This window comes from Rattus norvegicus, chromosome 4 (assembly GCF_021556685.1).
Source record: "Rattus norvegicus strain SHRSP/BbbUtx chromosome 4, alternate assembly SHRSP_T2T, whole genome shotgun sequence".
Taxonomy (NCBI): Eukaryota; Metazoa; Chordata; class Mammalia; order Rodentia; family Muridae; genus Rattus; species Rattus norvegicus.
The window spans coordinates 80,606,048-80,632,973 of record NC_141537.1 but is presented as its reverse complement, the minus strand read 5'-3'; the positions used below and the strand labels follow the sequence as shown (position 1 = coordinate 80,632,973).

Below are 26,926 nucleotides of genomic sequence, written 5' to 3'. Positions count from 1 at the left end.
CTGGCAAAAGACAGACTCCCAGTCAGAAACAAATAGCAACTGTTTCTTAAAGATGTATATTACTTTTACTCTATGTATGTGAGTGTTTTGCCTACATGTATTCCTGTGCACCAATTATGTTTATGGTACCTGAGGAGGGCAGAAGAGAGTGTTGGATCCCCTAGAACTGGAATTAAAGATGCTTGTGAGCCACCATGTGGATGCTGAGAACTGAACCCTGGTCCTCTGGAACAGCAGCTGGTGCTCTTAAACCACTGAACCATCTCTCCAACCCCCACAGAGTAATCCTAATTGTAACAATAACAATGCCGGAGTATCATTTTTGCGTTGCTTTCTCAACTCCTGATTCCTACAGCATGGTAAGAAGAGGGATGGCACACAAGGAACGCAGCGTGTGCAAAGTTCAGAGTCTAAAGAGTCTCTGTTTCTCTGCCTGTCGTGTGTGTGTGTGTGTGTGTGTGTGTGTGTGTGTGTGTGTGTGTGTGATGCTGTTTTGTAAACCATTTATTGTACAAACAACCTTAAAATAAAGTCATCTGGAACAAAGATTCTGTTCACAAGATCAGAGGACACATGACTTCCTGGAGAATTGTCTTCCAGCATATCCAACATCCCCGTGGAGTATCATGAAACTCCAACAATGTGGCTGGCTGTGTGCAGAGCCAGAAGACGACAGGGATTTGGAAGGTCTTAACTCCAGATCAATTATTATTGGGATTCATCAACAAAGCATGCTTTTGTCTGCCTTGCTGCAAACTTTAAAATTCCTTGACTAGTTTGTTTTTGTTGTGTGTTGGGGTTTTCTTTTTGTTTCAGTGAAAATGTAATTAGCCTTAAAAACAGGTCTTAAAAAACAAAACAAGACAGGAGAGGTGGCTCCGTGGTTAAGAACACTGACTGCTCTTCCAGAGGTCCTGAGTTCAGTTCCCAGCAACTGCATGGTGGCTCACAACCATCTGTAATGGGGATCTGATGCCCTCTTCTGGTGTGTCTGAAGAGAGCAACAGTGTACTCATATACATTAAAAAACAAACAAACAAACAAACAAACAAACAAACACCAAACCCTCCCTAAGTCACACATTCAAAGTATATCTAAAGAGTATGTCCCATTTAGACCTGTGGGTTCCAAGCTTTCTCTCTCTCTCTCTCTCTCTCTCTCTCTCTCTCTCTCTCTGCCTCTCTACCTCTCATGTGTGTGTGTCTGTCTGTCTGCCTGTCTGTGTGTAGGCAATGCTGTTTTCTAAGACTATTTATTGTACAGACGAGTTTAACAAAGGTTCAATATCCACGACAATGGCAGCTGATCATGCCTGAGCCATGAGCCCAGTGAACAACTTCCTAGGTCTACCACAGTCTCCTGGTCTGTATTCAAACTGGCCTGGTTCCCCTGGAGGTCTGGGCCAGAGTGGTTGAAGGGTACACGGTCTGAGTCATCTTCATGTGGAACCACCATGTTGGTATCTCCAGAGTTACTTAGGAGATGACCTCTCTCCCTCACACAGTTTCTGGGGAATAAAATAAAATAAAAATAAAATAAGACACAAATGGGATATAGAATGTTGTCTGACTTACTGACTTCGTGAACCAGGTAGTCCTAGTAACTCAATCCTAGATGTGAGACTGCGCTCCCACGTGGGGACAATGTTAGGGGATGTTTGGATCTTAAGTGTCCCTCACATTCCTGTATTGAGGGCTAGATCCCCAATGCACCATTCAGAGATGGGGCCTTCGGGGGTGACTGCATCATCAGGGAGCTATGATTACATTTTCAAATTAATCCACTGATGAGATCATACGTTAAGGACAATCTGAGAGGTGGAAGAACTTTAGGAGGTGGGGCAAGTTGGAGAAAGTAGGCCATTGGGACGTGTCCTGGAAGGGGATAGAGTGTCCCTGTCTATTTCTGTCTTGCTGCCACTGCTTCTTGGCAGCCATGAGTGAGCAGCAGCGTGCTCTCCCACATGCTACCCTCCTTCTGCTGTTCTCCCTCACCGCAGACCCAGAAACAAGAGCCAAGAGCCTTGAACTAAAGCAGTGAGCCAAAACCACTCTTCTCCCTTTAAGTTGATTTACCTTGGGTATTTCGTCACAGTGACAGAAAGCTGAGGACCGGGGCTAGCCAGAGTTAGGATGTTTGCTTCCCTGAGCTTCTAGGGAAGAGTTAGCTCACAGCCCCATTTTAACCCTTTTCAGTTCAGAGAGTGGAAAGTAGCTGTGAATTACAGTAGCTGAGTTTCTTCTTCATGGATGGAAACAGTAGGCCAGACTCGTTTGTGATCATCAGAATGAAGAACTGGGTTGGATATGTCCTCAGCTCCTTCCCTCCACCACCCTCACCGAAAGGCCCCTCCACTCACCTTCCTCCACCCTCGTTATACAGCCCTTGCACTGATTGGTCCTGTGGAGTCTCAGAGGACACAGCATGTTTGTGTTCTGCTTCTCTTCATAGTCCTAATACTTGATGCTTACTTAGCCGTAAGAAACTAATAAATGTCCCACAAACCACTCTGCATTTTCTTCCCAACTACAGTTCAGTGTAGGCTTAGATTTTTCGCTAAACCTATCTTCTCCAAATCTTCTCTACTTTACTTAGGGTTTTTGAACGCTTCAACCTCCCTTCTAGCTAATTGGAATGAGTCATCGGAAGTGGCAAGAACCAGCTGGAATAGCTTGATAAATTCTTTGGTGCGTTTCTCTCTGGGAAGTGAGTGCACATCTCCACAATGCAGGAGCGTCCTCTCACTCTCTGTGGGGTTCCATTTATACTCTTTCCAAACATCACGCGGCCTCCTACACATCTGCTTCAGCGAAACGAAACGTCCTCTCCGGTGTCAGTTTCAGCAAAGCACCCTCTCAGAAGACAGCTTCCAGGAAAACATCACATGACCCAACTGAGATTCCAAAGAAACCAGAAACTTCCACTTCAGTTTAGCTCTGTGGTTGTGGAGATGTTTTCTTTATTTTTTATTCCCCATGCTAGTTAATTCATCTTAATGAGTTACGTGAAGCAGTGACCTTAGATTCCCTCAAGAAATGGAGGTTTGCCAAGAACAGCACTATTCACAATTTAAGGAAGTTTTAGGGGACAGATTAAAGTGTGAACAAGCTCTTTCTTTTCTGCCACCGCCATGCCATCCAGACTGAGGAAGACCCGGAAACTCTGGGGCCACGTGAGCCACGGCCACTGTCGCATCGGTAAGCACCGCAAGCACCCAGGAGGCCGCGGGAATGCTGGAGGCGAGCATCACCACAGGATCAACTCTGACAAATACCATCCAGGTTACTTCGGCAAAGTTGGCATGAGGCATTACCACTTGAAGAGGAACCAGAGCTTCTGCCCAACTGTCAACCTGGATAAATTATGGACGTTGGTCAGCAAGCAGACACGGGTCAATGCAGCAAAAAACAAGACTGGAGCTGCTCCCATCATTGATGTTGTTCGATCAGGCTACTGCAGAGTTCTGGGGAAGGGGAAGCTCCCTAAGCAACCTGTCATCGTGAAAGCCAAATTCTTCAGCAGAAGAGCTGAGGAGAAGATGAAGGGTGTTGGAGGCGCCTGTGTTCTGATGGCTTAAAGCCACTTCAGAGGTTAATGAAATGCAAACATTTTCCATGTGAAAAAAAAATAAAGTGTGAACAAATTGTTGGGCCTTTAATGTCTTAGGCTGCCACTAGCCCGATTCCTCCTTGAGTGTTTTATTATTTTATTTTATTTTTTGGTCTTCTCTTCACCTGCTGTTGACTAGCAGACTTCTCTCCCATTCAAAGGGATGGAATCCTTCTGATCTTGTTATCTCTCCCTGACAGGAAGAGGGTTTTGAACCAAATTGCTTCCTAGGTAACAAGGTCCTTATATCTGTTCTGATTGATGGCTACCTCTTCCTCAAAACCAGCCCAGGGCCCGTTTCCCTCAGCTAGGGCTCTCGGGTACTCTCTCCTAAGCAGCATCCCGTGGGGTTTCCAGGCCTTTGAACGACATGATGAATCGAGCAAACCTTTTCTGGAAGTTCCAGCTACGTGGGGATTCATGCTATCTGAAGGGAGAATGGGAAGAGTTGTACGACTGTGTATGATCTTGTATGACTGTGTGTGGTTTTGCATGACTGTGTATGACATAGAATCCTGGATATTTATTCGGGATTTAACATTGAGCGAAGGTATAAATGTCCTTTTGTTTTCTTGTCAGCGGTCATAGCCATTGTGAGACTATGGAAGTTGTGACTCTCTCTTTCCTCACGGTTGATTCCCTGCCTTTGACTGAAAATCCTCCCTGTGTTTCCCAAAGGTGTTTAGAACTGTGGAAGTTTGGTTTTAAATGATGGCTCACCGGAATGTGTTCTCCTTCGTCCTAGAGTCTTCCATGGCCACACCTTTATGTAAACGAATGACTCCTGTCACCCTGATTTGGCTGCATGTGCCAAAATGGATTCTAAACAAACACTGTACACTGAATGCTTTACACAGATTGTCTCATTTAGTCCTCCTAACAGCCCTGTTAGTTAGGTATTAGTATTCTTTTACAGGTTGCAAATCAAAGCTTGTGAAAGTAAAGAAGTTGGCCAGGTTTGCAGCATAGGAAATGGAGGCTTAAGGCTGATGCTGTTGTCTGTGATCTTTGGACCTACAGTGAGTCATTCCCAGGTTCGTGGAGGACACATAACATTTGGGGAACAGATAAGAGTAAAAACTGTGCCTACCTCTTGTTCACTGCAGCCTCTACTTTGTCTAGGGCAAGTGACTGACTGGGCTCTCTCTGGTTCCATAAGCCATTGATACCCACAACTTATTCTTTCTAATAATTTACTTTTTATTCACTTTACATCCCAATTACAGCCCCCCTCCTCAGTCCCTTACAAATCCCCCCCCCAGAAAAAGGGAGAGGACCTCTCCTCAGAGAAAGGAGCTCCCCTTGGGTACCACTCTACTCTGAGACATCTAGTCCCCAGAAGGACTAGGCACATCCTCTCCCAGTGAGGCCCAACCAGGCAGTCCATCTAGGGGAAAGGGATCCAAAGGCAGGGAACAGAGATTAAGACAGTCCCCACTCCACTTGTTACGGGGCCCACATGAAGACTAAGCTGCACATTGGCTACAAATGCATAGGTGGTGGGGGTGTCTAGGTCCAGCTGTGTGCTCCCTGATTGGTAGCCCAGCCTCTGTGAGCCCCCATGGTCCCAGGTTGATTCTGTAGGTCTTCTCACACAGCATATTTTTAAAGATGTATTTTTTATATTGTGTGTGTGTGTGTGAGTTGCATGGGAGCATAGGGTTATACACGCTGGCAGGCATCTGAGGAGACCAGAGGCATTCGATCCTCTAGAGCTGGAGTTACAGGTTGTTGTGAGCTGGCCAACATGGGTGCTGACACAGACCTCTACGGAACCACCAAAGCACCTCTGTAGGCCCCTCCACGATGTATTTCTGATGTATAACATGAAAATACTCCTTGGATATTTAAAAAGTATATTTAAACTTAAATCATTATCATAATGCATTAGAGAGCCAGATAAAGACCTGGGAACTCCAGAAGGAATAAACAAAGAAAGGCCAAGTGTTGGAGAGGTGGAGTCAAATTAAAAAAGAGTTAGAATTTTGTGGGTTTGGTCACCCAGAAGCTGGATATCTGAACTCGTGATTCTGAGTGTGACAACCTTTGGAACCAAATCCCCACCCTTCCGGTAACAGAAGCAGTGCTTGATTCTCTGGGGTCACACGGGGTGAAGACAGACAGACAGACGTGTTTGACTTAATGCTCTACGACGGTCTTTAGAAAATAACTGAATTTTAAAAACCAATGAAATGAAAAATTGAAATCTCAAAACAAAACAAAGATCCCTTGGAAATCATAGAAAGCCACTGTGCTTGGCCGCATAGTGACCACAAGAGGGCGCTAGGCTCACATGATTCCCTGGTTGCCTAGGAACACGCTAGACACATTACTTAAAAAGGTCTTGCTTTCCTTCTTTCTCTCTTTCTTTCTCTCTTTCTTTCTCTCTTTCTCTCTCTCTCTCTCTCTCTCTCTCTCTCTCTCTCTCTCTCTCTCTCTCTCTCTCTCTCTCTCTCTCTCTCTCTCTCTCTTTCCTTCCTTCCTTCCTTTCTTCTTTTTTAACATCTGTCACTTCATTTGTTGTTTTTATTGCAGAAGGAGTTGAAACAAAAATTTAAGGGCTTTTTTTTTTTTTTTGGAGCTGGGGACCGAACCTAGGGCCTTGTACTTGCTAGGCAAGCGCTCTACCACTGAGCTAAATCCCCAACCCCAGGGCTTTTTTTTTTTTAAATTCTCTCTCCTAAACATCACCCATTCAAGTAAAACAAATTTAAATATTGGAATTAGCAAAGTAAAGGGAAGTCTGTACAGCAGCCCAAGAGCGAAGGCTGGGGTCGAAGGGTGCACGGATGCAGTGATCCTCCTGCTGGGGACCACCATCCCAGAAGGCAAGCACAAGGACCCTTTAATGAGGATGTCCCCCAACATCTGAAAATGTTTCAACCCAAAACGTAAGGTTAAAAAAAGAGAGAAAAAAAAAAAAAAAGAAAAAGCCAAAAAAACACACAACCCCACAGACCACTCAGCCATAACCACTATCCTTAATCAGTCATAGGTGTTTCTTTTCATTTTATAAAAAGATTAAAAAAGATATTGAAAAATTATTTCTCATCTTATATTTGTAAAGATAATAGAATTCAGAAGTTTCTTAGAAAACCCCGTCGAGAGACTACCCTCCAGTTTTCACTCCTTTTGCTGAAGACCCCAGGACTACAAAGTCTGGGGTACTGAAGCTGCTGATGGAGAATGGGAAAACCAGCCCAGGAGGAATCAGACAAGAGCAGGGTGTGTGGAGGAGGCCGGGTCACAGGAACTGTGAGGAACAGCTGGGGATAGGATCCTCCAGTCTCTGTCTGTGCCCCAGAGTTAAGGCTGTCCCAAATCCCGCCCAGACAGAGCTGGTCTCCCAGGAGTGCTCTCTCTCCTAAGATCACAGCCTCACAGGAGAGACAGGCTCCAGTCAGAGACAGCAAGACCAACTAACACCAGAGATAAGCAGATGGCGAGAGGCAAGGGCAAGAACGTAAGCAACAGAAACCAAGGCCACCTGACATCATCAGAACCCAGTTCTCCCACCATAACAAGTCCTGGAGACCCCCCAACACACCGTAAAAGCAAGGTTCTGATTTAAAATCACATCTCATGATGATGACAGAGGACTTTAAGAAAGACATAAATAACTCGCTTAAAGAAATACAGGAGAACACAGGTAAACGAGTAGAAGCCCTTAAAGAGGAAACACAGAAATCTCTTTAAAAAATTACAGGAAAACACAACCAAACAGGTGAAGACACATTTCGTAAAAGTTTCAAGCACTAAACTGACAGATTGCCTCACTGTAATATCCATCCCTTGTCTAGTAATTATCACCTCAGTTAATTTTATGGGACTCAAAGATTTGCCCATCCATAGAATGAGAAATTATATATCTAAAAACAAAAAAAAGCAGAAGTTTTGTCAGGTATAAGGAACTGAAAGAAAAGTTCCAAAAGCATTGGTGGAACTGCACAATAGCTCCCAGAAGAAGGGGTTTTGTTGAAGACTTCAGATGCTATAATTCTACAGGACACACACTGTCTGAGCTGGACATTTCTAGCCCTTTTCATTCCCCAGCTGGCTCTAATACTCACAAAGCAAACTCCCATAACTCCTCAGCTTCTCACGTGGGCGGGGCCGTCTGTGTCAGTGCCAAGGAGCATTGAAGGGGGAAAGAAATCTAACTAAAAATTCCATTTTTCTGTGGTACAACAAAGAAGGAAATCGGATAAATGAACACACGGTGGTGGTTATAGTCCTTTAGGAAGTTTATTAGACGGGGGACTGTTAAATACCATTCAGATTTTACCTCAGTGTCTGGAGGAGCCATTAAAAGGAAAGGGGGAGAGTTGGGGAATAGTGGAAATTAGGGTTTTGTCTGGCAACAGGCAATGAGGGATAGGTGGGCCTGTTTTGTTACGTAGGAAGATCAGAGATGAGGATCCTGGGTTAGGACCCACTGGCATGGCGGACTTTGACATGGCTGGACTCACTAAGAATAGGCTATTTGTACTCTTCTAGATGCTTTGACAGAACCTCTGACCAAAGCATCTTAAGGAAGGCAGGGTTTATCTTGACCCACAGTTTGAGGGCACAGTACATTCCTCAGCTTCTCACGGGGGTGGGGTTTGGGCAGTCAGGAAGCAGAGATAGATGGGGTACTCACCTTGCTTTCCCCAAGCCCTGGGAGAATCACACACACACACACACACACACACACACACACACACACACACACACACACACACACAGAGTCTAGGGTGAGTCTTCCCTCCTTGGCTTCCTCCACCCTCACAGGTACACAGACTCACCCAGGATTTTGTCTCTTCCATGGCTCAAGATCATGGCAAATTGGCAATGAGTGTTAACCATCAGATGAGGTCAGTGTAGAGAGAGAAGGTATGAGGGACAGCCTAAGGGGCCTAGAACGTCTCAAGAAGGACAGCAGTATCAGATGCCACACCACTGTACAGGGAAGGCGGCAATCCTAGTGTTAGATGCTGCGGAGACAAAAATGACAAGGACCAGAAGTTTTAATCAGAGAAACTTCTGACTACATCCAAGAGAACGTGTTCCAGCAGGGAAACCTACTCGTGTTCTAGTGGATAGACCTATCACAGTGGAAGCAGGATGTCAAACTGCAAACCAACTTGAAAGAATCAGCATGACACTAACTGTCCCTTTTTTGTTGCTGCTATAGCAAATTATCACAACTTAGTGGCTTAAAAAAAAACAGATATGAGTTCTTAGAAACCCAACACAAGTCTCAATAAATGCCAATCGAGGTATTTGCAATATTTTAAAATATTGGCTTCTAGCTATAGTCTAGGACAGAGCCTCCAGATGCACCCTGGAGTTTACAGAGAGTCCAGGGTTCAGAGGAACACAAGAAGTCACTCTAAAGGGTGTGATGAGCAAAACCCAGACTATGGAAAGCTGCTCCAGACCAATGCCCACTTCTTTAAAACACTGTGAGCAAAAACAAAATGCAGGCAGGTCACAGTCGGAAGACTCAGAAATGCATCGAGCAATTGTAATGTATTGACTTGGTCTGCGTCTTAACTCAAACAAGCTTAAAAATGTATAAGGCAATTAGGGAGACTGAAGCAGGGACTGAGTGCTTGATGGTATTAAGGATATTTGATTGCCTTAGGTGTTGCAGTGAAATGGCTACAGATGAAGTGACATGTGTCTGGGACTCGTAGTGGAATAATCTAGGGGCAAAACCAGGGTTACATGGGAGAAGACAAGAAGCAAGGTTGACCAAGGTGACAGTGTGGTCCCCAGGTGATGGAGTTGTAGACATTCACATTTCTGCTTCTTTAATTTTTTTTAAGTTTGTGTAATTAAAAGAATATCATAAAACATAGCTCAGGCAGTATTAATACTCCTTTCTTTTCTTTCTTTCTTTTTGAAAGTAACATCTTATGTTTCCCAGGCTGGCCATGAACTTCGGATATAGCTGAGGATGGTCTTGAACTGGATCATCCAACCTCCCCTCCCCTCCTCCAGTGCTTGGATTACAACTGTGCACCACCCAGTTCGTCCATCCTTCCTTCCTTCCTTCCTTCTTTCCTTCCTTCCTTCCTTCCCTCCTTCCTTCATTCATTCCTTCCTTCCTTCCCTCCTTTTTCCCTCCCTCCCTTCCTTCCTTCCTTTGTAAAACATTTGGTTAAGAATATGGAGGAAAAAGGCTGAAAGTATGAGTCCTTAAAATGATTTTAAATCAGCTAACCATGTTAACAAGAAATGCAAATAAATACAGAAAAGAAAGGGAAAATGTGTTGGTATATTTTTAAAAATTTTTCTTTGTAACAATAACAATTTCCAAGTGTCATTCATAGCACGTGATGAGAATTTTTCTAAATGTTTTAAAATATTGCTCAACAGTAAATTGAATGTTGTAAATTGTATGTTAAGTAAAACATGGTGCACATACAATCAGATGTTACTCTGTTTCACAGAAGAAGAGTGTCTTATTTCTGTAACAAAATTTCCTACAAGAGCAGCTTAAGGGGAGGGTTACTTTAGTTAACCAAGACAGGGCATACAGTGCATGAAGACAAGGAAGACATGGGAGGGAAAGCAGGAAATAGCTAGTCACATGATGTCCACAGCTAGGAAGCAAAGAGTGGCTGTCCATAATGTGCCAGGTCCAGCATGGCCTTGGTAGGGGCGGAATGATAGGGCCAGCAGGATTCTCCAGCTAGTAGATGGAAACTGTTTTGCTTTTCACTTGGGCCCTAGCCTTTATGATAACTTTGTAGTAACTCATGTCTACACTCAAAGTGGTCAATTAATTTTTCTTAAACTCAGATTATGGGTGCTAAAGGATGGTAGCTCCTGACCGCAGTAGTAGTTATGATGAAATAGTGTTTTCCAGGGCACCCCAGGGCATGAGACTAACATCTGTGGTGCTGAGAGGAAGATGGCACATTTCTGTGTTCCCCGTTAGACCTGAGACTTCTCACCAAAGCCCAGGATCCAGAGACAGTAGACTGATACGTTCCAAATGATCAAGAAAACATCTGTCAGCCAGGATCCTATAAACAACGGATGTGGGAGATGGAGCCATATCCTGGTACCTTAGGCCCCTTCTGCTCTCAAAAAAAAAAAAAGAAAAAAAAAAGAAAAAGAAAAGAAAAAAAAAAACCCTTCGTTCTGTCCTTATAAACAACAAAAATTGATTGCTTGTGTATCTGGATGTTGGCAAGGCAAGAGCAAGATACCAACAGATCGATTGTGTAATAGGGCTGCTTTCTAGCTCTAACCGGTACTACATGTGTATTCCAAGATGGTCAAGAGAATCATGAAACCAGTCTATCAAGCCCTTTGTGAAAGGCCACTTGTTCTGCTCTGTAGCAAGTCTCTAGTGCTTGTGAGTCACTAAGCCTTACTATTGTTGAATTGGGGTTGAAGTTTGCAGAGGGAGTTGGCGGGACACAGACACACACACCACACATCTAGACACGATCAACTTAGCTGTGCCCAGTCTGAAGAGAGTCCTCCAGGGTCAGCTTACAGACACAAGACAAAGTGAAAGTCGGGAGAGTCGCATAAAGATGAGCCCACAGTAGTTATGAAACTTATGAAAGTGGAGACAGGAGGATCATCTTTGGCTCAAGTCATCCTTGGCTACACAGTGATGGAGAGGCCAGCCTGTGCTCCAGGAGGCCCTGTCTCATGAAACCAAAAAGCAAAAGCAAACGAAGGAAGAGAGAAAACTGCTTTTGTTTTCTGCATGATCTATGTTCTCAATGCCTCAAAAATTAATGGCCGCTGTTGGACAGGGGCATAGACACACGAGATTGTGACATCAGTGACTGCGGTGTGAGGGCTGTGGTCAGCCATTTCCATGCACTTGAGGGTAAGCTGTCACCTCCCACCAGATGTCATCAGTTTTACATATTAAAGGGACCTCACAGGACCCATCCAGAACCAGCTACCTGAGAGGTGACCAAGGATTGTCACTGGGCTGCAGTTTAGCAGAGGTCAAGGAGGACATTCCCTCTTAATAGAAGGTCCGCTGTCACCCGGAGGCAGCACCCATCTCCACATCCCAAACTAAGCACTGGTGAGCGATTCTAAGGAGCTAACCCGTCACACAAGGAAAGGGAGACACAGGGACTGCCAGCAATGGCAGCAGAGCCCTACTCGCCAGGCCTCTAATCAGATATTTGGTTTTTGAAAGTCACAAAGGACAGGCGCTCTCTCCTCAGCATCACCTTGGAAAATGGGAAGGAACCTGAAAGGGGCTCTGGTGCTGGACCACGAAGGTTCTGCTCCCCACTGCCTCTCCGTAACGGATGAAAAGATTAGGACTGGAGGAAGGATTTTTATTCAGGCCTAGGCTGGGAAGTTTGGGGGGACTCTCCTTGTCAGTAAAAAAAGCACTCTGTCTTTCCAAACGGACGGCGTTTGGGGGAGCTTCTGGGGAATGCTAGGCAGAGTATTCCAGCACTGGGCGGTTTTGTCCCCGGACATGTTCTTTGAGCTCTTTGGCCAGCAGAACCCAAGGGCATAGGCTAATCCTTTGCTTCAATGTCGTTATTGCCCCGCCTTCTGTGCCTGATAACAAACATACTAGTTTCAGTGCCTTGTTTGCTCTCCTTAGGACAGAAGATAACCCATGGGATGACAGTGGCAGACAGAGGGACCCAAGAAGGTTCAGGGACGGGCTGTGGTGTGTCCCAGCAAGGAGAGTTCTTCTTGGAGTACAAGACTGGCTCTTTAGACCTAAAGACTATCCCACTGTGTTTTATCAGGAAGCCTCCTCCTCCTCCTAGCGGATTACCTTAGGGTCTCCCTGCCAGTTCAAAAGTCCTGACTCCGTGCAGGGGCCAAAGGCGATGCCCGGATCCCATTCTTTGCTGCTAACTGTGGGAGTGAATTCAATTCACTGTGGTGAGGTCATTTTTAAGCACGTTCTTAATAAGCCATAGCGTTTTCAAAGGATAGTGGGCAAATTAGTTACCCAGTGAAGAACTGTCAAGAGCAAAGAGCAAAGGGGTCGTTATGGGCTGAAGTGCAGCTCAGTTTGCAGAATGCTAACCCAGTGTGCACGAGAACTCGGATGTGACAGACAGCAGCACATAAAACCAGGGTGGCTGTGAGTGCTGGAGGCTTGAAGCTCAAGGGCACCTTCTGCATCTTCACAAGTTCAGTGATAAACAAGGAAGTATGAGACACGAGACAGAGTGGGAGACAGAGTGGGAGACAGAGTGGGAGACAGAGTGGGAGACAGAGTTAAAGCAGGGAATGAGGAGGCAGGCCTGTAATCCCTGCCACTAAGAAAGCTGTGGCAGACTGCGTCAAAGTATTTTTTAATTTTTACTTTTTATTCCATGTGCATTAGTGTTTTGCCTGTATGAGGGTCTCGGGTCCTCAGGAACTGGAGTTACAGTTGTGAGCTGCCATGTAGGTGCTGGGGATTGAAACCTGGTCCTCTAGACTCACAGCTGGTGCTCCTAACCTACTAAGCCACGTCTCCTGCTGCACTGGCTGGTTCTGTGTGTCAACTTGACACAAGCTGGAGTTATCACAGAAAAGGAGCCTCAGTTGTGGAAATGCCTCCATGAGACCCAGCTGTAAGGCATTTTCTCAACTGGTGATCAAGCGTTGGAGGGCCCAGCCCATTGTGGGTGGTGCCATCCCTGGGCTGGTGGTCCTGAGTTCTATAAGAGAGCAAGCTGAGCAAGCCAGGGGAAGCAAGCCAGTGAGTAACATCCCTCCATGGCTTCTGTATCATCTCCTGCTTCCTGACCTGCTTGAGTTCCAGTCCTGACTGCCTTTGCTGATGAACAGCAATGTGGAAGTGTAAGCTGAATAAACCCTTTCCTCCCCAACTTGCTTTTTGGTCATGACGTTTGTGCAGGAATAAAAACCCTGACTAAGACTCCAGTCGAGACTGCCTCAAATCTCTGGCCCGCATGGGCTACATAGTTCCAGGCCAGCCAAGCAGAGAGGCACATAAAGCCCCATCTCAAAACAACAAAAGCCTGCCCCATAGGTACTGTGGGTGCGGCTGCCATGTTTCATGTGCATCAAGGGGTGGCAGAGGGGAGGGAAGCTGTGTCTATGCTCAGTGTGTTGGCCCATGAATATCTGAATGATGGGTAACCTAACATTCCCTAAAAAATAGCCTGAGACAACCACCAGTCTGGCACCAGGCCTAGACAGACTTCCAGGATAGGAAGCAAGTCACAGACTAGAACCCTGCCTGGGATCACGGGCACCAGGCAGGAGTGACCCCAAGACAAAAAGCCATTTGGGTGGGACGGTGGAGGAGTGAGCCTGAGATGACCATCAGACTGACATGGGTGGGCCTGACAGGGAGCTAGCCTGAGATGAACATCAGTCTTGCGCCCCACCCCACCCCTGGGGGAGGTAGACCATGCTGGAGATGACCCTTGCCAGGCACTAAAATGCCTGAGCAGAACATAGCACCCTTGAGATCACCTAAAACGACCCCAGACACTCAGAGACCCTAGGTGCCACTAAGTGGAGCAAGTACATGTGAGAAATGGGAGAGAAAGAGACAGAGGTATGTGGGCACAATGGAGGGAGGCAGAGCTGGAGACTCGAAGGTAGCGAGAAACAGCCTGATGGGAGTAGCCAGTGATGCTACCTGGGACCATGGTGGGGTCCTGTGCTGACACTGGGGGCCACATCTGGGTCTGAGGCCCTGCAATAGGAAGGATCTGTCACAACCAAAGGGGGACATGTCGATGTTGGAAGGCTGAGCAGAACTAGCTCCACCTTTAACCTGGGCATTGTGGGAGAGCTGGCCCTAAGAGCATGAGAGCTTGAAGGAGTTGAGGGTTAGCCGGCTCTAAGAATGCTAGCACATGGTAGAGCTGGCCCTACCACTAGTCTCCCTGTGGTGGTGTGGATGAGAGAGAGGTACTTTTTTCCCACCTTGTCCCTTACCACCTGCAGAAGGCAGGAGACCTGGCCCTGGGGTCATGAGAGCAGGGCGTGGGGGTGGGGGGAGAGGTGACCCTGTCCTTCACCAGCTGCAGCACTTGGAAGAGCAAGCCCTGCACCTCACCTGGGCAGCACAGTAGAAATGACCACGGTGGCAGGGATGTGGGTGAGCCAGCCCTGAGGATGTGAGCATGGGGGAGCTGGCCCTGCCTTCCACCTGCTGCAGCAGTTAGGAGAACAGGCCCTGCACCTCACCTGGGCCGCAGCGTAGAGCTGGCCCTGGATGTGGGGGTTGAGGATGAGTTGGCTCCAAGGGCATGAGAGCATGAGCGCCGGCAGGGTGACCGTCTCTGATGTCTCTCAGGCCCAGATCAGAGTTTTCAGTTGGTCCACCAATATCTACTCCATCAGTGAACTGCTGGAGTGCATGGAGGTGCTGATTTAAAACTACAGGATCTCCATGACACCAGGCAACAGCAGGATATCTGAGAGGAGTCCCAGTGAGGTTCCAGTACTGATGGTGTAGCAGAAGCCAGAGGCCTCAGACCAGAGCAAGGAGTTATTGCAATGAGCGTTCCAAACAAAGGAGTAGATAAAAGGGAGTGTCGTGGGCGCACGGACACGCTACAGCTTCCATGAGATTTCACTGTTGCAGGAAAAGGTTGTAAGGGTGGAGGGCAGGTATGGGGCGGGGACGGGAGGATGAGTGGGATTGGGGGGTTGCATGATATGAAGTTTATAGAGAACCAATAAAACTTTTTAAATATAAAAAAAAAACACCAACAGAAAGCCCATTCAACAATGTGATTTTATTTCCAATATAGAAGGCATTGCAATGATTAAAGGGTGGGGGAGGTTACTCTTAGAACCGATCCAGGAGGGCCCCATTTCTCCCCTGTGCAGGGCCATCTGCCTTGGCTTCTGAGAAGTACCTGGTCCCATGCTGCATGGAAGTGAGGTATCCAGGTGACTCGTGGTGCTAACGAAGCCCACCACTGGAATCAGTAGCCATGAGATTCCCCAAAGCTGGGCCTGCTGGGCTCTGTCCGTCATCCAGCATCCACTGACGAACACTCTGGTGTTCTCAGCATCATCACTCCGTCTGATTCTTCTGAGTCTTACCCACCAGGATGCTCCTGCAGAAAGGAGGCCTTCCAAAGGGCTGCCTGGTACTTAAGTTGACTGTGGACTTCTGTATCACCATTTTCAGTGTGTGTGCAGATACACTCATACATGATATGTTTAACTTGTGTACTTGTCCACATGTGTCCTTGTGTACATGCATGTGTATACTCAACTTTAGGTGTGTGTGGTGCATGTCTACACAAGTACTTGAGTCTCAAACGTCATTTCACAGGTGCAGAACACCTTGGCTTCTGGACACAGGCTTTCCCAAGGCCATCGAGGTTGAAATGCACCTGTCTAGCTGGGTAGTGGTGGCACATGCCTTCAATCAGGAGTAAGAAGAGAGGGCAATCTCGGTGAGTTCTGGGCCAGCCTGGTCTACAGAGTAGTTCTAGGATAATCAGGGCTCAATAGAGAAACCCTGACTCAACCTCCCCACCCCAAAGGAAGTGTATCTGTCTCCATCTCAAAGTGCTAGGTGACAAGCTTCAATCAGCATGCTGGCTCTTCTCCTTGCATTCTGGGGAATAAAATCAGAGCTCACATGAGAAGCAGGCACTGAATGGCCAGACGGTCATTGTCTCAGGCTCCTTGTGCTTCTGAATCCCACCTAGGCTGTAAATGTCACACTCTTGACTTGCAACTGGGCCAACTCTCATTAAGGACAGGAGGGCCAGGAACAGCAGGGCTTCTATGCAACTTCTTCCAGGGACATTTCCCAACCAAACCAGGTATGAAGGTGTTTTGTTCCTTTATATGCTATGCATGAGAAAAAGGAAGGACAAGGTACCAGTGGAAGCTCCCTCCACCCCTTCTTAGTATGAGTTGAAGCAGGGACCCCAGCAAACTAGATGCACTGACATGGTGCTGCTACAGAACTACCACAAGAGGGCAGTACAACACCAGTTTCCGACTGACTGCAGGACCAGCAGCTTTCCTGCTTCCGGATTGGCAAAGGTTGGGGTCTCCAGACTCCCCAAACCTTCCTCCCTATTTCCTCACAAGGGACTATGGGGAGCGCTGGCTACACAGCTTCCCAGTGTCCCCAAAAGGGCCAGCAGGGAGGTAATCAGAACTCCTTACTGCTGTGCACAGGGGAGGAACTCCACGCTCAGGCTCAACTCCAGGCACAGGAAATAATTACTGTGCGTGTGGACACCCAGTTTTCTGAGAGGATTTCTGGTTCACTGGGAATATGTGGCTGTCATGAGCTGCCATGTCACTTCTCTCGGATTTGGGCACTAAGATTTGGGGGTGGAGGGTGGGATGGTGTTTGTTTTTAAAGAGCATGTCGTGAATTCTACACTGGCCTCAGACTGTGCTGGAAGGTGACCTTGACTGTCTGGTCCTCTTGTCTCCGCCCACCCCACACCCCGAACCCTGCGATTCCAGCCATGAACCACCTGATTTGATTTGATGCTGGCCAGGGACTCCTGCCTGCCAGGCACAGTGAGCTATAGCACAAGTCCTGTTGTTGTTGGTTTTAAAGTCTCACACTGCCACCAAATCTAGTCTACTGCTCCCTATGTAGTCCAGGCTGGCCTTGAATTTAGTCTCCTATCTAAGCCTCCAGAGTCCCGAGATCACAGACATACACCTTCATCCTAGCTCTGGCATCCAGTCATAAGAAAAAGTCCACACACTCCCTAGAACTGGCTAAATGTGAGATGAGTGAGATGGCCCAAGGGGTGAGGGCACTGAATCTTCCAACAGTGGGCATGGGGCTCCATCTTCCTATTTTGTCAGCTGCCTGTTTGGGCTCAGGCTTGGTGTGGCTTCTGTCTTCTCTTCTGTCCATGGTGCAGCATGGAGAAGGTGGATGAGGTCAGCTGAGGGCTGCAGTCAGAACACACCTGCAAAGCTTCCTGGCTACACAGAGGACAGTCTTGAAAACAGCTTCGTGCTGACCTGAGTCTCCCTGAGATGGCGTGGGACTGGGACGGCCTCCTTTCCCTCCCTCCACCAGCTCCCAGCTCACCACTTCGGAAGGGGTAAGTCCTGCTACAGCTCCTGTCTGCAGTACTTGGACATATTCTCAGTAGGAAAAATAAGTCAGCTAGAGAGGAAGGGAAAAAGGAAGGAAGGAAGGAAGGAAGGAAGGAAGGAAGGAAGGAAGGAAGGAAGGAACCGACGGAAAGAAGGAGGGAGAGAGAGAAGGAGGGAGGGAGGGAGGAAGTAAACGCAGTCAGTCATGCAGACCTTTAAGTCCATAAAAGGATGGTGGGGGCAGGAGGATCAAGAATTCAAGGACGCCCTCAGCTACAGAGTGAGTTCCAGGCTAGCCCGACCTACAGGTTTGAACAACTGCTGCCCAGCATGCAGGAAGCCCTGGGTTTCTTCCCCAGAACCTAGTAAACCAGGCTTGGTAGGTAAATCCTGTAATCCCTACAGTTGGTAGAGGGAGACAGAGAATTCAAAACTCTAGGCCATCCACAACTGCATAGATTTAAAAAGAAAACCATTTAGGCTAAGTGCACAGCTGTCTCCCTACATCAGTTGGCAGAGGGCAGGAGGATCTCCGGTCCTGGATTGCCTGGACTGCGTGCAGAAAATTGGAGTCAAAACAAGAGGAAAGAAAAATAAGAAAGAATTCCCTCCATAGAAAGACCTGGTAGTTATGTCACTGTGGGAATTAAATCCATGTTCACTGGCAAAGAAAAGAAAGGACAAAGTTCAGACAGTCAGTAGTTAGAACAAAAGGGTAGTGTGAGTTGGAAAAGTCCAGACACTGCTGTAAGGACTAAATTTATGCATGATACGTACATGACCACAGAGGTAGGCTTGTGTATGGTGGGGGAGGGGGCAGGAGTAGTCATCAAATGGTTTTTCAATCTTAATTGAGACAGGGTGTGATGGTTTGTATATACTTGGCCCAGGGAGTGGCACTATTAAGAGGTGTGGCCCTGTAGGAGTAGGTGTGTCACTGTGGGCGTGGGCTTTAAGACCCTCATCCTAGTTGCCCGGAAGCTAGTCTTCAACTATTTGTCTTCAGAACAAGATGTAGAACTCTCAGCTCCTCCTGCACCATGCCTGCCTGGATGCTGCCCTGCTCCTGCCTTGATGATAATGGACTGAACCTCTGAACCTGTAAGCCAGCCCCAATTAAATGTTGTCCTTATAAGAGTTGCCTGGTCATGGTGTCTCTTCACAGCAATAAAACCCTAAGAGTAGGGTTACTTCCTCCCTCCCTCCCTCCCTTCCTTCCCTAAGGGTCTGTCAGTGATCTCAGGCCAGCAAGCTCCTATACCTGCTCTCCTGGCTCCCAGGCCTAAGAGGACCCAAGGATGCTGCCTTGTCTTATTTTACAGGGTCCTTTTGTTAGACAATGACACTTTGCCCAACACCCATCTCCCCAGCCACAGAGACCAGATCTGATAGTTCAGTATATTTAGACTGTGTGTGTCCTTTTCCAGACAGGATTCCACTCAGCAGGGAACCTACTCTTCCCTACACTGGGCTTGAACTTTTGATACTTGGCAGGGCAGAGTGGCTCAGAACTGAAGTTTCTGCATTGGGGAATTAGACATAGGAAGGTGAGGATGCTGCTCGAGGTCATCTCTGGTTACAGGGCGGCCCTTTGGGATCTATGAGACCCTGACTAAAACACAAATGCTCACGGCATCACAGTGCACCTAAGGAGGAACAGAGGCAGCAGGATCCACGGGAAGTAAAAGCCAGCCTGGGCCACACCTGAGTTCCACACATCTGGATTATAGATACGATTGTGTGACCACTAAAACCAGCCTAGCAATACTATTCCTGTGAACCAAAGTCGATAGAACCAAATGTCAGAATATACAATGGAAGTGTACCTAAGACATTTGAATACATCTATCAGGGAATAAACTTTCTTCAAACAGGAAAGTCTACAGTGTGAGTACAAATAACATCTCATATACCACTGCAGTCGATCGTGTAACCTGGGATAAGCTCTGTTTATTTTGTTTAACAGAAAGCATTTGTGCAACCCTTGAATGCACCAGACGAGGGACTCGTGCTTTGTGAATAGTGAAGAGCTTCATCTTCACACAGCCCTTATTATACAGAAAGTAAAGTCCCTGCTAGGTCACGGGAGAGCAGGCTCCCCACTGAGGGCCCTGGTGTCAGAAGCCACGCGGTCACCGCTGGGTCATTTCCCAGCAGCTGTGTGTAGCGACTGACTGTTTCCCACCCTGCCCTCTGCATAGGGTCGTTTGGTCTGCGGTGGGCACTCCAATTTGCATTGAGCCTGGTTGCCGGTCACAGTAAACCTCTCAACCAACTGTAACACACAGTCAGACTGAGTATTCTGCTGTCAGACTGAGTATTCATGTATCACCCAAGCTAGGGCCCTGTTAGTTACAGTGGGAAAACAGTTTAATCCAGGATGGCTCCAGTCAGTGAAGCAGAATGTATGGTGACCTGGGCTATGACTCTCTGATACAGGAAGTGAAACCAAGACACAGGAGGTTCACTAACGTGACTGAGATCATATACTGGTAAGTGATGCCATGGGGACTGGAAACCAGGAAGTCAGTCCAGAGGCTTCAGTGGCAGCGTGCTGCAAGGGGAGCAAAACCTGCAGTTACTCAGCCACTTATCCTCTACCCCACACTATACCCACAATGCCCACCTTCTAATAGAGCATCAGTGTACCCTAGTTGTACCTCAAGTCATCCTTGAAGAAAGGTCTCTGCAGGGACTGGACACCTTTATATTCATGGATGTGTTCCAGGAATATTTATTAAATATTAACTCATAAATACCTGGAGTCTACACACACCACACATACATAAAACAAAGAGACAGACAGATGGACAGTCAGACACACACACATACTCACATACCACACAGACCACACTACACATGCACACCACACACATATATTTGGTTTTTCAAGACAGGGTCTCTCTATGTAGACCAGGCAAGCCTAAGACTCACAAAAGATATGCCTGGCTGTGCCTCCTAAGCGTTGGGATTAAAGGCGTTCACCACTACCTGTAATTGATTTCTAGTTAAATTCTCCTACAGTCAGAACATCCTTTGTAAGATTTCTATTCTTCTTTTATATGTTGTTAGATTATTGATTGATTGGTTGGTTGGTTGGTTGGTTGGTTGGTTGTTATGGGTGTCCATAATTGTATGGGTTCTACATGCCCATGGGGGTCAGAGGACAACTTAGAGGATTCTTTTTGAGCTCCTGGGGCTGAGCTCATGCTATCAGGATTGGCAGCAAGCACACTACCTGGTGAGCTTTCTTGTAGCTCCATCTACTCACATGTCTGTTCTTATACACAAAACCTTAGATTCTTTTCCGGCTTCCTCTTGGTGCTCAATTGCCGTCATACACTCCAAGACTGTGTAGTCTGCTTGCACTCGGTGGAGAGTTCCACAAATGGTGGCTAGATACCATGGGTTAGTGTTATACACATCTTCTGGTTTGTTTTGGTCTGGTTTTTGCCCAGTCTGACTGTTCACACTAAGAGTTCCTGAGAAGAAGTATTGAAGTCAGTTATAATTTAAATTCCTCTCTCTTTGCAGTCCTGCCTGGTTTTGTTTCAGGCACTCAGTGCATCTCACAATGATGGCTGTTCTGTGGCCTTGGAGAATTGTATCTTTATCATTTTGTGTAGTACTCTCTTCCCTGCTGATGGCACTTGTTCTAAAATCTGCTTTGCTGTTAATACAAGTATGCTTTTAGAATTCTTTTATTCTATTGCATTTATTTTATGTGCACGAGTGTTTTGCCTGTACGTATGTTTGTGAACCACATCCATACCTGATGCTTAAGAGTCCAGAAAAGAGCAAGAGATCTCCTAGAACTGGAGTTGCAGACAGTGTGAGCTACCGTATGAGTGGAGGAAATTGAACCCAGCACCTCCAGAAGAGTAGCCAGTGCTTCTAACTCCCGAGTCAACTCTCCGCCAAGTGTGTTTCCTTTTGGTTGGTTGTATGGTGCTGTATTAATTATCCAAGCATTCAAGCTTTACATGGATTTGTCCAAACCATTTAACAGAGTCTGTCTTACTTAGGGTTGCTGTTTCTGTGATGAAACCCTATGACCAAAAGCAAGGCGTGACCAAAAGCAAGGCGTGACCAAAAGCAAGGCATGACCAAAAGCAAGGCGTGACCAAAAGCAAGGCGAGGAGAAAGGGCTTACTTCATTCCCAGCTGCGTGTGCTCATTATCAAAAAGCAGTGAGGGCAGGAACTCAAGCAGGGCAGGAACCTGGAGGCAGGAGCTGATGCAGAGGCCATGGAGGGGCACTCTTACTGGCTCGATCCTCACTGCTTGCTCAGCCTCTTTTATAAAATCCAGGATTGTCAGCCCAGGCACGGCCCCACCCACAATGGGCTGGTCCCTCCCCCCCCATCCGTCACTAATTAATAAAATGCTCTGCAGGCTTGTCTACAGCTGCATCTTATGGAGGCATTTTCTCAACTGAGGCTCCCTCTCAGACAACTAGAGCCTATATCCAGTTGACATAAAACTAGCCAGCACACAGCCTTATTTTTACTTAGTCTGACAATAGCTGCCATTTGCTTAGCATGTTTGGAAAACATAGTTAACTGTTGAGGGGGCTGGATTCTGGTCTGTAGCTTTGTCTTTGGCGGTTTGCTTTTGACCTCTGATTGGTTTTGTTTTGTTTTTCAAATTTCTCTTTGTTAGACCTTTTATTGGAATTGTTTAAAACTCTATTTTAACTTTTGTGTTTTGGATATGGGGCTATATATATCTCTTGTACAGGTTTTTCTTTAATGGCGGTTCAAGGGATTATATATGCATTTAGAAACAAAAACAAAAACAAAAACAAAAACAAAAACCCTCTGCAGCTTAGAGCTAACTCTGTAGCAGTCCATGTAAAATGTAGAAGCCTTGCAATTGCACGTGCCCCATTGCCTTCTGCAACTCCCCATACCTGGCATTCTGTTACATGGACACAGGTTGCTTTCAATGGTTACATAGTTGTTAACAACTTACAAAGAAAAGGTTCCTTTCTGCATCTGCACCCATTTATGGCAACAGGCAGCTAAGTGTTTCTAGTGTCTTTCCACACTGTCTGAGAACAAACCTCCCCTGGGGTTAGTTCCCCTGTAAAGCTTGGCAGCCTCAGATAGTGCAGACAAGATCTGCTGGAGGCAAATTCCTGAACTTTCCTTCTCCTGAGACTCCATTTCACCTCTGTTCTTGAAAGGATGCTATTGTTCCCATGTCTTTTTGACTCTGGTTTTTGATGAGAAATCTAGGATGGCGTCTCCATATAGACTGTATTATTTTTTTTTTTTTACTAGTTGCCCTCAAGATTTTTTTATTTGTTTCATATATTAAGTTATGATGTGCCTAGGAACTTTAAATTTTATTTTCCTTGGGAATAGCTGAGTCTGTTAATGTATACTTTTAGGGGTTTTTTTTGTTTTTTTTTTTGTTTGTTTGTTCTTTTAAATTTGCAAACTTTTACCCATTATTTCTTCAAATATTCTTTCTTCTTATTTTTTTTAAATTGTTGGTTTGTTTTTTATTTATTTTAAGTACACTGTAGCTGTCTTCTAGTCACACCAGAAGAGGGTATCAGATTTCATTACAGATGGTTGTGAGCCACCATGTGGTTGCTGGGATTTGAACTCGGGACCTCAGGAAGAGCAGTCAGTGCTCTTAACCTCTCAGCCATCCCTCCAGCCCTCTTCTTATTTTTTTTTACCTCTTAGTCTTGGATTCTAATGGTATGTATATTTGACCTTGACTATTTTGGTAGTCTTATCAGTCAGAGTTATCAGAGAGACAGAACAAGAGGATCTATCTATCCTCTCTCTGTCTACATCAATTAAACTATCTATCTATATAACAACTTAAGGGAGGAGGGTCCATCTGGCTCGCAATTTGGAGGTGTTGGCTCCCCTGCTTCTGAGCCTGTGGTGAAGTAGTGCATGATACCGAAAGCCATGGTGGAGCACAGCTATTCAACTCTGAGCAGCTAGGAAGCAGACAGCCGTTACAGGAAGGGGCAAAGGGAGAGGCTGCCTTAGAAGACTCACCACCCGTCACCTTCTTGCTCCACTGCCTCCCAATAGTCCACTGAACCGTTAATTAGATTGGGGCACGGGAGAACTTTGGAAAAACCTTCACAGATGTGGCCACAGGGGTTCTTTACTGACTTCCTGGGTAGTATCCATCTAGTCACTGAAGTGGTGAGTAGCCACTACTCCAGGGAAATATGAATGTCCAGCTCAAAAGGAAGCCCCTGGGGGACTTTTTAAAGTGCTGTGGATCAAGCCTAAGACTTGACACATGATAAACAAGCACCCTGCCACCTGATTGCACTCCCCATCCATCAAACAGAGAGAAAATTCACCCCTCTTCTATGTTTTTGTTTTATGTAGTGTCTTGATGGATTGAATAGGATCCGATTGGCCAGAGTGATGTCTGCACATCCTCCCAACTCCAATGCTCTTCCAGAATCGCACCTCCGCAGACACACTCGGGAACATTCCAGCAGGTCTTCGTCTGAGTTTCTTCCAAGCATAGAACAGCACCGTGATATTGTGGCATTCCTGTAAGACGTTCCCCGCGAAAATATAACGCTGCCTAATTTTCAGTATTTCTACTGAAGATTAAAATCTTACTGTCGTTGTCTCAAAGGGCTGTTTTAGTTTACAGCTTACGTTTATATTTTCTGCCTCAAATAGAAAGGATCAAAGTATTTCCCACTCTTTGCCCCAGCCACTTGCTCACGTCGGCAGAAGCTGCATGCCTGGGTCAGAGGCATACACATCCTTGCCGGCTGGCCCTTAGGCTCGACTTTTTGTTGCTCTGGTCCCTCTTGTCTGCTTTCATAAATAATGGTGACAGTGAGGGCATCAGTGGGAGTGAGTGAGGAAAATCAAAGCGCTGTCCTAGAGAGACTCAGCCATTCCAGTTCTGATAGATCACAGCGTAGAGCCCAGGGTCACATGGAGGCTTCTGTCTCCTACTCAGTTAAGACGAGTAAAGCGAACGATGAATTAAGAAAAGATGATTCAAAATAATGGCAGAATGTTTGTATAACTGACCCTCAGGAAGTAAGATCTCCTTTCAGCAGTAATTTTTTTTAGTTGAGATGAACCTCTGGTGCCAGCTTTTTAAGGAAGCTTTGTCGGAAGGTCATTCATGCTCTTGAGCCATGAGTTTCTCCTCTTGTAACAGGCTCCAGATTTAGCAGGGCCCCTCACCTTAGCACAACTGACTCCATGATGGAAGGTACCACTCAGGCTGTAAAACCCAGTGCGTAGACAGCACCACTTGTCAAAATGAAAACAAAGACCTAGTGTGTGCAAGTCCACAGTTCTGGATACTGGGAAAGCATCTAAATGAGCTAACCTTGCTTTTTGGCTTTTATAGCTCTGCTCTGGCTAACTGTTCTTCTTAACTGAAGTATATAAACCCAGAACATGGGTTTTGTGCTTAGAAGTTCACCAAAAGGCTGTGGGCTATGCTGGGATCCTGAACATCCAGTGTAGTTGCAGGCCAACTAACAAAGACTTTCTCCTGGTTTAAACCCACGTCAGAGCATCAGAGCAGTCTTCTCTGGAGGTTACCCTACAGCGCTCCTTGATCTAAACGTCTACAATGCAGTGAACATAAACCACACCACCTTAAAGTCCTGTGAGAAATGTTCCAAGTTTAGAAACATTGTACTCCACAGAAAATACCAGGAAAGGTTTAGCAGAGGGAGCGCAGGGCTTCCTTTAGAACGGCAGCTTCTAGAATGAGCCCCTCAAATCACCTTTCTCTCGACTTTGGAAGTCTCCATGGTTTAGCTTTGGCCATTTTTTCTATGAGCCTCCCTTAGCTTTCTCTCTGTTCCCTGCTCATTAGCACTCCCAAGGGGGCTTCACTGACCCCAACCCCTTTTTACCTTTCTTTTTGTGTTCCTTTTGTAGCTTTGTTTTTTGACACAGGGTTTCTCTGTGTAGCCTTGACTGTCCTGAAACTCACTGTGTAGGCCATGCGGGTCTCAAACTCAGAGATCTGCCTGGTCTCTGCTTTCAGAGGGCTAGGATTAAAGGCGTGTACCACCACTGCCCAGCAACTGAGCCCTTTTTCTTATCCCAATCCTTAAGATGCCTTCTCTCCATTGCCCTAATCCTTTTTGTGGTGGTTTGAATACGTTTGACCTAGGGAGTGGCTTTATTAAGAGGTGTGACCTTGGGCTGGAGAGATGGCTCAGCGGTTAAGAGCACTGACTGCTCTTCCTGAGGTCCTGAGTTCAAATCCCAGCAACCACATGGTGGCTCACAACCATCTGTAATGAGCTCTGATACCTTCTTCTGGTGTGTCTGAAGACAGCTATAGTGTACTTATACATAAAATAAATAAATAAATATTTACCTACAAAAAAAAAGAGGTGTGACCTTATTGGAGTGGGTGTGGCCTTGTGGGAGTGGGTGTGGCCTTGTGGGAGTGGGTGTGGCCTTGTGGGAGTGGGTGTGGCCTTGTGGGAGTGGGTGTGGCCTTGTGGGAGTGGATGTGGCCTTGTTGGCAGGCGTGTGTCACTGTGGGGATGGACTTTGAGACCCTCCTCCTAGCTGCCTGACAGATCAGTCTTCTCCTAGAAGCCTTCAGATGAAGATGTAGAACTCAGCGTCTCCTGCACCATGTTCCTGCCTTGACGCTATAGACTGAACCTCTGAACCTGTAAGCCAGCCCCAATTAAATGTTGTCCTCATAAGAGCTGCCTTGGTGGGTTGGGGATTTAGCTCAGTGGTAGAGTGCTTGCCTAGGAAGCGCAAGGCCCTGGGTTCGGTCCCCAGCTCCGAAAAAAAGAACCAAAAAAAAAAAAAAAAAAAAAAGAGTTGCCTTGGTCATGGTGTCTGTGCACAGTGGTAAAACACATTTCCATCTGCCTGTAGTGTCAGGACAGTAACACAGACCTTAATTTGATGTATTTACAAGATGAATAGGACTAAAATCTCCAGGGCAGAACATCCATGGTTAAATACCAATGCTTCACATGAATGAATTTGAGTTGAATGGATGAGTGATGGGATTTAAATGCCAGGTGAAATTCATAATGAAATGTCGTCTGCACTGGGAAGCATTGAGGAGGTTGAATGGATGTGGAAACTTATGATTTCTTTGGAAAGTCAGTTGTGTTGGAATGGTGTTTTGCTAGAGCAGACGCAAGTAGGAGTGTTTCTCTGGAGCAGACACAGGTGAAAGGATGTTTTGTTAAAGCAAGCACATGAAAGGACTCATGGTGAAGGATTCTTTGCTAACGACATGTATTGGTTCTTCTTAAATCGAATTGCTGAGCTCCACTTTTAAGAAGAAACTC

The 26,926-nt window shown here is 46.3% G+C and overlaps 1 non-coding gene and 1 pseudogene across 1 annotated transcript; both read left to right on the top strand.

The window, feature by feature from the left end:
- Nucleotides 1-3,114: 3,114 nt before the first annotated feature.
- On the top strand, nt 3,115-3,592 carry Rpl27al5 (ribosomal protein L27A like 5; annotated as a pseudogene).
- Nucleotides 3,593-13,582: 9,990 nt separating this feature from the next.
- LOC120102676 (small nucleolar RNA SNORA17) lies at nt 13,583-13,713 on the top strand. The gene has a single exon (XR_015687370.1). It is a non-coding gene; the product is annotated as a small nucleolar RNA SNORA17 (small nucleolar RNA).
- The last annotated feature ends 13,213 nt before the right edge of the window (nt 13,714-26,926 follow it).